General features: G+C 32.9%; 1 long non-coding RNA gene across 1 annotated transcript; it reads left to right on the forward strand.

Annotated features, from left to right (window-relative positions):
• The first annotated feature begins 1,027 nt into the window (after window positions 1-1,027).
• LOC126780549 (uncharacterized) lies at window positions 1,028-7,065 on the forward strand. The gene is made up of 4 exons (XR_007670526.1): window positions 1,028-1,252; window positions 3,872-3,937; window positions 6,311-6,388; window positions 7,008-7,065. It is a non-coding gene; the product is annotated as an uncharacterized LOC126780549 (long non-coding RNA).
• Window positions 7,066-12,095: the final 5,030 nt, after the last annotated feature.

The following is a 12,095-nucleotide window of genomic DNA, read 5'->3' on the forward strand; positions in this document are numbered from 1 at the left end:
TTCTCGACTCACCAGAAAACGGTCATCACATGGTTCAGTACATTGCTTCCTTTTGTTGACGGACCGGTTTAAAGCCATGAAGCATTGAATGCAACCCTCAAGCAGTGCACTAATTTGGTCGCTTTTGTCACAGCATGGACGGATAGCAATAACAATACTTTTAAATATTAAGGAAAATGATAAACACCATAAAACTTTTAAACCCTGCCTGTAACATGTTCAAATGATTAAAACCTTTTTCGTATTGTATAGTTTTCGGGCTGAAAACAAAACAAAACCGTGTCGGATTGCCGCCCCATCGGATTATGAGTGTTAGGGAATAGAGAATGCACATGTGTTTGCGCACACACGTGTGCAATGTAATATATCCTGCGCAGTTAGGCTAATCCCTCTTGAGGTTGACTGCCGTGGCCGAAAACGGTCTGGAGGAGATTATTATTATTATGTATTATTTTTATTGGTAACCTTATTAGTTGCCGAATACTGCTATACAGTGTGAAGATTCAAATTATTCTTAATATAGCTATGACATTCTTATAAAAAATTATTCGTCGTCCCTGCCGTTTGATCGGTTTCTTTCTGAAAATGTTAATCTCAACTTTTCTTCGTTTTCTATTAAATAATAGCTTTTTATCTTTTAGTTTCTCAATATTTTGAAGTTAGTGAGTATATATATATATATAATAAATACGAATCACGAGTAAAATGTAATAGTTGAATACTTTTAAAAAGTAAATAAAATGTAGCCAACTACGTATAAAATAATTAGAAAATATTGAAAACAAAAAGAATATAATAATAATGAATGTTTATTTACAGATAAATATCCATAGTATTAGTTACAAGCTTAAAAGCTATGTTAGTAGATATATTAACTATTATTTAGAATACATAAGGGGTCTAAAACAACGATTTGATATATGAAGTTGCCCCCAATGTTTAACAAACGGGTTATCCATTTTCAGCATCAATGCATTCAGGATACCGTTAGAAACTCCGCGCATCCTAGTTATTATAGACGTATTAATTATAACTATTTTGTAGTTATCCACTCAGGGCGCGTAAGCTGGTTACAAAAAATAATATTTAATAACAAAAATGAAAATTTTCAATTTTTACGATTAAATAATATATATTAATATATATTTTTATTATTCTATAGCCATACCAACCCAGGCCGAGTCACCAAGTGAAGCCATAATGGGATCCCAGCCAAAATTGGTGTACTACGACATTTTTGACGAAATCGAAGGTGATAATCTTTTGTAAAAGAGACACACACCTCACGCCTTCATGTTTGTTCCTCTTGGTTAAAAAAACTTAGAATGAGGATGAATGGTTCGTTTTATTGTTTTTTGTACAGCGAGTTATACAGCGCGGGCAAACGAAAAGGGGGAACCGTGAGCAGAAGCAGTGAACAATTGACCATTAAATATCACGCTTGCGTCACGGACCTCTGTTCGAAATTTCTTCCATTTTTAACAATAATCGTTGCTTTTACATTCTTACAGTAAACCATTAATGTGGTAAATTTAATTTGGGCTATACTGTGAATGAGAATCTATAGAACAACTGCTCACGATCGTCACAATGTATTACGACTCCATTTGCACGTACAATAGTTTGCTTATTCATGCCTGTGTTATCGCAAATCGGAATTCATAAATTATATATAATGCTTTTACATTAAAACTTTAATATAAAAACATTTTACAGTTTTCGTTACGTTTCGATTTCATTTCGAAAAACATTCATTTTGGATAAATTTTATATATATAATACACTATATATTACACCTGGAATAAAAAAAATTGACAATTATGTAAAATAGAAGCTAAACAAACCACATCAAATGATTCTTAAGAATAATGCCTACAGATTATTAATAAATAAATATATATATATATATATATATATATATATATATATATATATATATAATAATGGTAATTTTGCGCTTGTGATGATGGTATATGGATCTTCCAAAGTCGAGTGAGTCGATCGTTTTTTTTTATCTTGACAAACCAAACGTCAACCCTTGCTAGGCTTAAAGTATACAACCTGTTTTAAGTTTAAGGTCAAGAAGGGTGAAAGGTTACTCGCTTTGTGAATGTGACGACAACGGTCGTCTAGACCATATATTTATCATTACTAAATGACATTGACTTTAATCATAAGGCAATTTAACTGCTTCAATATGAGTTTATTTCTTAAACATTTTTTCATTTGTAACTATCACTAAATGTTTACTTGTTATATGCTTATTTTATTATAATACTATAATACTTGTTATATGCTTATTTTATTATAATACTATAATACTTGTTATATGCTTATTTTATTATAATACTATAATACTTGTTATATGCTTATTTTATAATACATCATCTCGCATGACACCTAGAGCTTTTTAACGCGGCTCGCTTTCTTTTGCACATTTTAAGATTATTGTACTATAGTTTAATATCAGTCATAGAAAGATTTCATTAAAATGTTTCGTATTATTTTATTTAAATGTTTAACCGTGATTCGTTCAGTATCTTTTTCAATTTGAGGATTAATATATAACGATGAACGCTTCAATAAATACAAGTGCCTAAATCCTTACTTTTTTTTTTTTTATAGAATAGGAAGGTGGACGAGCATATGGGCCACCTGATGGTAAGTGGTCACCAAACGCCCTTAGACATTGGCATTCTAAGAAATGTCATCCATCGCTTATAGCCAATGCGCCACCAACCTTGGGAACTAAGATTTTATGTCCCTTGTGCCTGTAATTACACTGGCTCACTCACCCTTCAAACCGGAACACAACAATATCAAGTATTGCTGTTTTGCGGTAGTAGAACAGACGAGCTTGCACAAAGCCCTACCACCAGTAATTACTAATAGCATAGATTCGAAAATGAGTTTGTTTGTTCATCCGATCATCATGAAATTTTGCCAAGACGTTGCCAGGTGAACATAAAAGGACATAGGGCACCTAACATCTCTACCCTCCTCACACGCGGTCAGTGTTAATATAAAAAACACTGTTTCTTAGAGCTTTTCTTTAAACACTCATCTCCAACATAAGTGAAATAAATAAAGCACGAAATGTTTATTTTTTAATTGCACTGCACTCGCAATTGTACTGTTTAATGTCTTTATCGCATAATAATACATTAAATGTGTCTAACAATTGCTGTTGTAATGTTTTCATTTAGTATTACGCAATACGAGGTCACACTAAAGCGAAGGGTGAGAATCAAAAAGGCCGAGTCTGCACCTGCGTAGTGCGTATCTAATATTCACTATGTGTTATAGTCATATAATTCGATTTGAGAACATGCTACAACGCTGTCGGATGTTATTGCGTCAGGCCAATCGCCCTTTCATTGTTTTTTAATTAAACTATATACTCAGACCATTAATATTGTTTTAAAGTAACTCGTGCTTCTACTCCACTTGCTCACTGTATTACTTTAGTCTCCATTACTTTTCAATAATATTTTTATATATTTAATATTATCTCAAAGACCCTACTCACATGTAAGCCTGGCTTAACTTATGTAATATGATAAGACAACGCCATAGATAATTCTACCTTCTTAAAAACCGCTGGTACGTATTGTTCTAATTGACTCATGCTGCAATATAGTCTATTGTTAATTTTTGTCTATCGTCAAATGTTACCTGTTAGATTAATTGATTAAAATTCAATCAATTAAAACAATCAAATATTTTCAAGTAAACTCTCTTATAAGAAATTTTAAATCGTCATTTTACAAAATTAATTAAATGTACCACAAGTAGGTGCTTCAAATAAAACTAATTAGTTACAATTTATTAATTATAAAAATAATAATAATAGAAAGTATTTATTTTGCAGCTCGAGTCGCGGCCATAAAAAGGGCTCAGACAACTGATGATGAGACAACAACCGGCAACTCTCCAGGTATTCATTATCTACATGCGTGTGTCTTGTTGTAAAGTTAGGCATTTTTATTTGCAATTTTTTAAATTTATAAATGGAGTTTCTATCTTTAAAAGAGAGCCAACTCCTAACCCCGATCCTCTGAACTGTTCAGACGTGATTTAAGCAACACAGTAAATTTAATATAATTATTTAATTTAATTAAATCGAAATAAGTAATAAGCTGTAAGTACTAGGCTCGTATTAAAACGAATAGCTTTGATATCGCAGCACATGAAAATCTACTATTTGTCGACGGCGACCATACCTACACCTGTTATCTTGCTGCTGTGGAAGGCGATGATGATCAACCAATAATTTCGCACCTGCTTACGGCGTCAACACCTTTGTGTGTACAAATAATGTCCTCCGGACCGATTTCGGCCACGGCAATCAAACTCAAGAGAGATCAACCAACTGCGCAGGACATGTTATACTGCACAAGTGTGTGCGCAAACACAGGTGCATTCTCTAGTCCCAGTACGCAGTGTGCGCGTACAGATAACCTGTAAGTGTAAGTAATAAGGCGCTGCGCCTTAACTCTGTGTAGATATTTGAGCATTATTATCGCAACTGACAAATACAACGTCACTAAGAAGAAACCCTTCTTTCTCTTGATGAAATCTTGAAGAGTATGTAAAGTCGGACACTAAACAGAGCTCAGTGCCTGTTACAGAGACAGACAATGAAGCTTCTAGTAATGTCACTAGCAGGCTCTAAGCGTCAGTACGATGAATTGACTGTCGTCATGTGAGACATGAAAAAAGAACTGGAAAATTTTAAAATATAACAAAACACCAAACAGGAAAACGGAAACGGAAAATCGTACGCACCTAGCCTATTTACATGCACAAGCATTGATAGTAGAAAACTTTGATAGGTCTCAAAAACAAACTAGTATTGAGGTGCTAAAATAGCTTTATAAGTTTGGCATACTGCAGGGCAATGTTCTCGACCCACTCTAGTTCTCTTATACATTAACAGATTGCACTTAAAGTTACCAAACTTTTTTTTTACAATTAATAGGCCAACGTTTGACTGTTGACTTGCCTGATGTTAAGCATCGACACGGTCTAAGATGTAGCACGCTTGCCTATAAGAAACCTGTTTACTCTGGATTTGAAGACACCAACATTGTGCCTATCAGGAAATACGGACTCAGGCAAAGCATTCCATAGTTTCGCAGTGCGAATGATGAATGTAGATTCAAAGCGCTTCGTACGTAGGCGGGGAATTTCCACTGTGTACCTATGGCGCTTTGGTCGCTTTTGCCTGGCCGTTCGGTAGTAAAACTGTAATATTATTTCAAACGCTGATGACGCTGCGATGATTGTGCATTGACAGTATTGTAATGAGTCTCATCACTACATAGAAAATATTGAATTTTTTGTTTTGGCTTAACCTTTTAACATTTTACGTTTATAAGACAAAATATCTTCGCTTGCCGTTCTAATATCTAACCGCCCTCAGAATTCGCTTTTAGAGTACACGAGACTTTGTTTTCACTAAGTGCTACTCGCGCTCTGTGTGTGTACGAAAACACTTAAAAAAATTCTCAGATGGAGTCGCTACCCAAAAAAGGGATCAGGAGGGAGATGATGGAGCAACTTGTAGTAATTGATTATCTGAAACTACTTTGCGTATGATTAAACTAAAACTTGAATACAAAATTGATTCACAATTGATAAGGATTTTTAAATTGACATATTTAATTAAATGTTTAGCTTACGTAAGTACTACCAGTTCAGAATGAAGGTGTATATAGCCTTTTTTTAACGCTAACGGGAACAGTGGGGGGGTTTTTGAGGGCTTGTCGGTGTCCAAGGCGCCGAGTGCGCCCCAAACATCGGAATACATATTAAAAAACCAGCGGTATCCTTTCCGTCTTTACGAGGAGCGCCACGGGATCGCTTTTGCATGCTACCGTGCAAATGTATATAGCCTATTCCAACCACAGTAGGAGTAAGCCCAGATAAACAACTTTGACACCGATATTATTGGTCACCGATATCAATTGACGCGATATCATTGGTTGAGATCTTGAATAATCTATGATATTCACTATGGATTCGCGAAAAAATAGCGTTTTCAAAGTCCGCAATTGTAATCGCAACTTCGAAAGTTAAATTAATGTGGTTGTAACTGGTTAAGTGGAATATCGTTGTATTATCTAAATAAAGGCAAATTAACCAAGAACTGTTTATAGTGCGTAATACAGCAGAAGAATTAGAAAATCGCATTCAATTTGTAAATCTACGATTTGTTTACCTATACTCCTACTTTGATTGGAATAGGGTATAGAAAAAATTATTATTTATAGTTATACTTTACTTTAAAAAAAAAATTGTTTTGAAGCTCGAGCTGCGGTCGATAACAGCGTTCAGGCCAGAAATTATGAGGCAACGACCAGCAACGCACGGGAACAAGTACGAGGTATTCATTAACATCAGAAACTTTGCGTGTCTTTTTGTAAAGTGAGGCATTTTTAATTGCAAAATTATTTTTATTTATAAATTACAATTTGCTTACATCTTCGACATAGAGTTTATTAACGAATTAATAGCGGCGTCAGAGCGAAATTCTAATAAGTATAATATATATGTTATTGAAATCAAACGTAATGTTACTTATCTCATATTGCTTTTATTTCTTTTCTATTATTAATCTTTCGTGATATGAAAGTCTTGGTAATTTATTTGTACTTTAATATTTTAAATTCTGAACTATGGTACTAACTTTTATACTTTATTAATTGTAAATTAGCATGTAAATTATATATAACAGCGATTTGACTATTTCATAATTTGTTAGGTAATCCAATAACAACAACCTAACGAATTAAAAATATATAACATTACACTTTATTTTACTCGTAAATATAGCCAAAATAGGAATACGCAAATAGTTAAAATGTATATTATATAAAAAACTAAAATATAGCAATTAAAGTAAAATTAATTATATTAATAAATTAAAATTAAAGTAATAAATTACAACCAACATGAGATCCAATGCGTGCGTGCGTCATTACATTAATAAATTTTTATCCCAGAAAAAAGACCGTTCGAACAAAGATTGGCGGTAAGAAGTTGTTCTTATATTGTACCGTCTACCTGAAGCTATTTTTTTTTTGCTCAGTAAGTACATGCATTTTTTACTATTTCTGCTTATATATTTTCGCATACGATTTTATAGTTACTGCTTATATAAGCTTTTGTGCCTGTTATGTCGTAATCGAATATGATTGACTGTCTCGCTGGTCTGCTGCAGATCTCGAGGATCTTGGCTCGATTTCGAATTATTCCAGTAAAAAAGTTATTGGGTTTCGAAAATTCTCAGTAGCCGCACAGAGATTGTAAGCTGGAAGTGTGTACACTCCCTTTCCTTGGCAAGCACGTTAAGCAATTGGTCCTGCGGCTGAACCAAGATAAATTACTGATTCACGTCAGTTCTGTCACTGAATTTTCATGTGCTTAATTTGTGATTATAATTCATTTCGTGCTTGACGGTGAAGAAAAACATCGTGAACCTGCATGTGTCTAATTTCATTGAAATTCGGCCACGTGTGTATTCTACTAACCCGCATTGGAGCAGCATGTTGGATTAAGCTCCAAACCTCGAAAGGGAGAGGAGGCCTTAGCCCAGCAGTGGGACATTCACAGGCTGTTACTGTTTTTGAATAATAAAATTAACTTTCCAAATGATATTAATACACATAATTATTATTAAATCTAACGTAAGTACGATATATGAAATGATACTTCCTGTAACATTTAGTCGGTCTAACTTGCAAACTGATAGTTTTATAAATGGATAGAGAAAAATTTTTATATTTGTGATTAATATTTCTTATCAGTGCGAAATTCCCGCGAATCAAGAGTTTTTTTGGGAGAACAGGAACGCGATTGGATAATGACACGAAGTCGAGCCAGAATCGAAGGTATGATTTTTTTTATTTTATTTTACTTAGTTGTTTATACTAGAGAGGATGGGCCTTAGCCCAACAGCGGGACATTATAGATTGTCACTGTATTCATATAATATATAAACACATTTTTGACCAATCACTACAACTATACCTACCGCTAGATTCGATATTATCACAAACATTTTTATTATCAATATTCGTAACTAATTGTAAGATCGGATGTGAATATTTGAGCATGGTTTTTTTTAGGTTTTCAAGAAAGCGCTATGGAATTGTAATTACCTTGTCTTGTTGTGTCCCGGTGTTAAGGGTAAGTTATCCAAAGTGATTTAAAGCGCAACGGACATAACGTCTTAAATAGTTGAAGTGCTTTGTAAGATCTCACATCGTATTCCGCTTGTGAAATTATGAAAACCGATTTACGGTGTTACACTATTTTGATGCGTGTGTCCTTTTAGCTTGTTCGTATTGCCATTAAGGGGGGCTAGACAAAGTGCGCTTTCGTTTCAATTACGTCGATTATTGATCAAGTGAAAAATCGAATACAAATAAATATATAATTTCCATACATTTCCACAAACGAAACGACAATCGCTATGAAATCGCCGAATCGCTTTGTCTATGCCATTCTGGTCTGCCTTTCTGCTTATGTTAATATGAGCGAATTAAACGGTGCAATGTACTGGCTTATAGTTGAAATAGCGAATACATACTTTTATCGTAATACACATTTAACATTCCTCCCACATTGTAATAGTAAACTGTTAAATATATTTTTTATCATCAATCCATGGCTATTTGCAGTGAAGTATTTATTTATGGTTCACGCGTAGACGTACGCGAAACTACTCGTCGCTTCCAGGGTTACGGCAATAAAAAAAAAAAGATATGACAACTTCACTTGAAAATTTAACTTAAATAATATTACGAACTTATTTATCATTTAATTGTTATTATCGTAACGGGCTGAAACTAGTTTCTTTATGAATTAAATTGAAACATAAAGCAGAATTGCAAAAAAAGAAAACATTTGCGAATTTATTACTTGTCAAATGGTGATTTTAAAAACTTTAGTTTCTACAATTCTAAATTCATTCTGTATTCTATGGATCTGCACAAACGAAGACACTTTTTGGTCCCGTGTCGACCGTCCGGAAACAGCAGTAGCGGCAACCGAGTCGCCGGTTGCTACTTCTGGTAACAATTCGTTGCTCCTTTTCCGCAGTTTCGCGATAGATGTCGATGAACGAACACAACTTTTGCTTGTGTTGATTATACTTTTACTTTTGAGTTACCTACACCGAATACTTTTTGATTGACGCTCGATATGTGTCAAGTGGAAGCAACTTGGCACAAAAAGTGTCTACGTCTGCGCAGTTATGGTTGAGTTCATATTGATTGTATGAAAATAAAATATTCATAGCTTGTATCAGACACAAGATACAAAAGTGTCCACGCTTGCGCAGCGCCTATAGTTTATATGTCGAACTATATCGATGGACGTCAATGGAGACGTTTTAGGTTTTTTAAATCTAATCGCAATCTCTTTTTATGCCCAAGCGTAACATTCGATAATCGAAAACTATATTATAATATTATTTGCCATTATTATTTTATATATCTAATTCCATTCTTTATTATTTTACTATTTAGTACCCAAAACTCGACATTTAATTGTACGGCTTTTCAATAACCGTAGTACTAGTTGTAGTATTGCTTATATTAATCCAATTTGTATGGATCAACATTAATTAATTGGAAACTGATTGGAATACTATAACATTCCAATCGAAGAAGGAGTAAAGGTAGTCAAACCTTAGATATTCCAAGTGCATGTAACTAAAGTATGTATAACATTAAAATCTGTGACTTTTCGTGATCAACCAAGCGAATTAAACTTGTGATATTTTTAAAGTAACGTTTAAATCTGATTTTGACTTACTTCAAATCGCTCATGAGGCATTCTGTGACATAATACCCTCGTTTATTGACTTCCTCGTTGGTTGGCTAGATATAAGACCGCAGATGCTGAGGATTCAAACCCCAGTTTTCGACCCAGGATTCATGCCCCAGGTTATAAATTGATACGAACGATTCGGGGTCCTATTAGGGAGGGGGGGGGGGTTATCGCAGTTATAAGCGAAATGTCTCTAACCGTATCTTATATGTATTAACTCATATATATTCCACATAAGACTAATGCATGTTTTTTTTAATATATTTGCTTAAATTTATGAAATGCTTATGTATAGGCTTGGCATGCTAAAAGTATATCCGCGCGAAACAATAAAAGCTTAAATTGCTTTCAAGTAAATTGAGTGTTGCTATGTATAAAATTAATCTATACTTTGAGTTTTTCTGTCTTTCGGCTTTTATTTTTTTTTCAGCTTTTATATTTTTATTCGTTACATTATAAATACGAAACCATCACTTTCACGATACTTTTATTAATTTCTAATCTTTGCAAATATTTCATATTACATACAAATTAAAAAAAAATGTATTCAAAAATATCAGAAACATGACAAAAATTAATTAATATATTTTTTAATTATTCAAATTCATTTAATCTCCATTCGTTTAACGAACGTCTTTAGTCGAGTCCTTAATAATCTCTAACATTTTATCGAAAAATGGCTTTTTGAATGTCAGCGAAATTGTTATCGGTGTATTATAATTATAACTTTATTTAAATAAAATTAATGTGTAATTTAGTAGTTAATTTATATATTACTATGTTTTTGTATTAAAAGTGAAGATATAATTATCAAAAACACTTTGTATTAGTGTATGATATAGTGGAGTCGTCGTCAGATCGTCAGATTTAAATTTACGGTTTTTTTATCTGTACTCCTATTGTCATTGAAATTGACCAGCTACAGTTGACCTCCCGAAGAATGTTTTATCTATAAAGTTTGTACAAGTAAGTTTCTTCAACACCATTTTTTTTTTAAATATAGTTTTTCTATAAAACACATTAAATTTAGTTTTTAAAAATACGTAATTCTAGAAATCCTAGAAATCATTTGCTGCGAGTCTGCAAGACCGGCTAGTTTTTGACGCCTTTATTGTTTGGTCGTCAATAATTAAAATTAATTTATTTGTAGATTTTATATATAGATATATTTTGACGAGACGGTTGGTGTGAATGGTAGATACTCGCCTTTCACGCCGAAGGTTGTGGGTTCGATTCCTACCCAGGACAGATATTTTTGTGCATGAACATGTCTGTTTGTCCTAAATCTGGGTGTAATTATCTATATAAGTATGTAAAAGAAAAATAGTATATGTAGCATATCAGTTGTCTGGTTGCCATAGTACAAGCTCTGCTTAGTTTGGGATCAGATGGCTGTCTGTGAAAAAATATTATTATTATTATTTAATAGATAGATAGCCTTAGATATCTACTGTAGTATTACAATGTTTCTACTCATCAATATTAAACCAATTAATGACTACAAAATGTTAAACCGAAGAAAAATGTCATCTCTTGTATACGTGAATGTAGGCAGAATATTTTGCGCTCGACTAGCGTAGATACACGCCAGAAAAAGAGAAAAAAAAAAGCTATCTATCTATGAATGTTCAATATGTGTTATCTTGTGTCAAACTAAAACATAGTATTTATTGATCAAACGTAGTCAACCTTAAATGCTTTAAATGAATGTTTGAAAGTCAATATTAATTTGTTTCATTTACGTTCATATGATTACACGAGAATTTTGTCAACTGGCGAGAAAAAAAATTCTAAATTATGGCAGCTGGTTGGTCTAAAAGGTCCTTAACACATTCACTGTGAAGCTCATTTACTAAAAGCATATAGCGATATGCCAATTTAGTGCTTTAATGAACTTTAAATGTTAACATAATATTTATATATAAACTGAAAAGGGCCATATTAATATTATTCCAATTGTGCGTTAAATTTAGTTTAAAACACTTTCAATTTAGTTTTTAAAAATACGTAATTCTAGAAATCCTAGAAATCATTTGCAAAAAAAAAAGACCAAACAAACATTTGGACTCTACTACCACTTACCATCAGGTGGAGTAGAGCCATCCCGGGGCATATAAAAATAAATAAATAAATAAATCACTGACGTAAAAAGTTACTTTTTGATCACCATAAATGTATTTATATCGTTATTCGATTTAAATGTTTCTATTTCGTTTATGTATTAGACATGTTTTTTTTAACCAAATAATAATAAG

The sequence above is a fragment of the Nymphalis io genome, chromosome Z (assembly GCF_905147045.1).
Source record: "Nymphalis io chromosome Z, ilAglIoxx1.1, whole genome shotgun sequence".
NCBI classification, from domain to species: domain Eukaryota; kingdom Metazoa; phylum Arthropoda; class Insecta; order Lepidoptera; family Nymphalidae; genus Nymphalis; species Nymphalis io.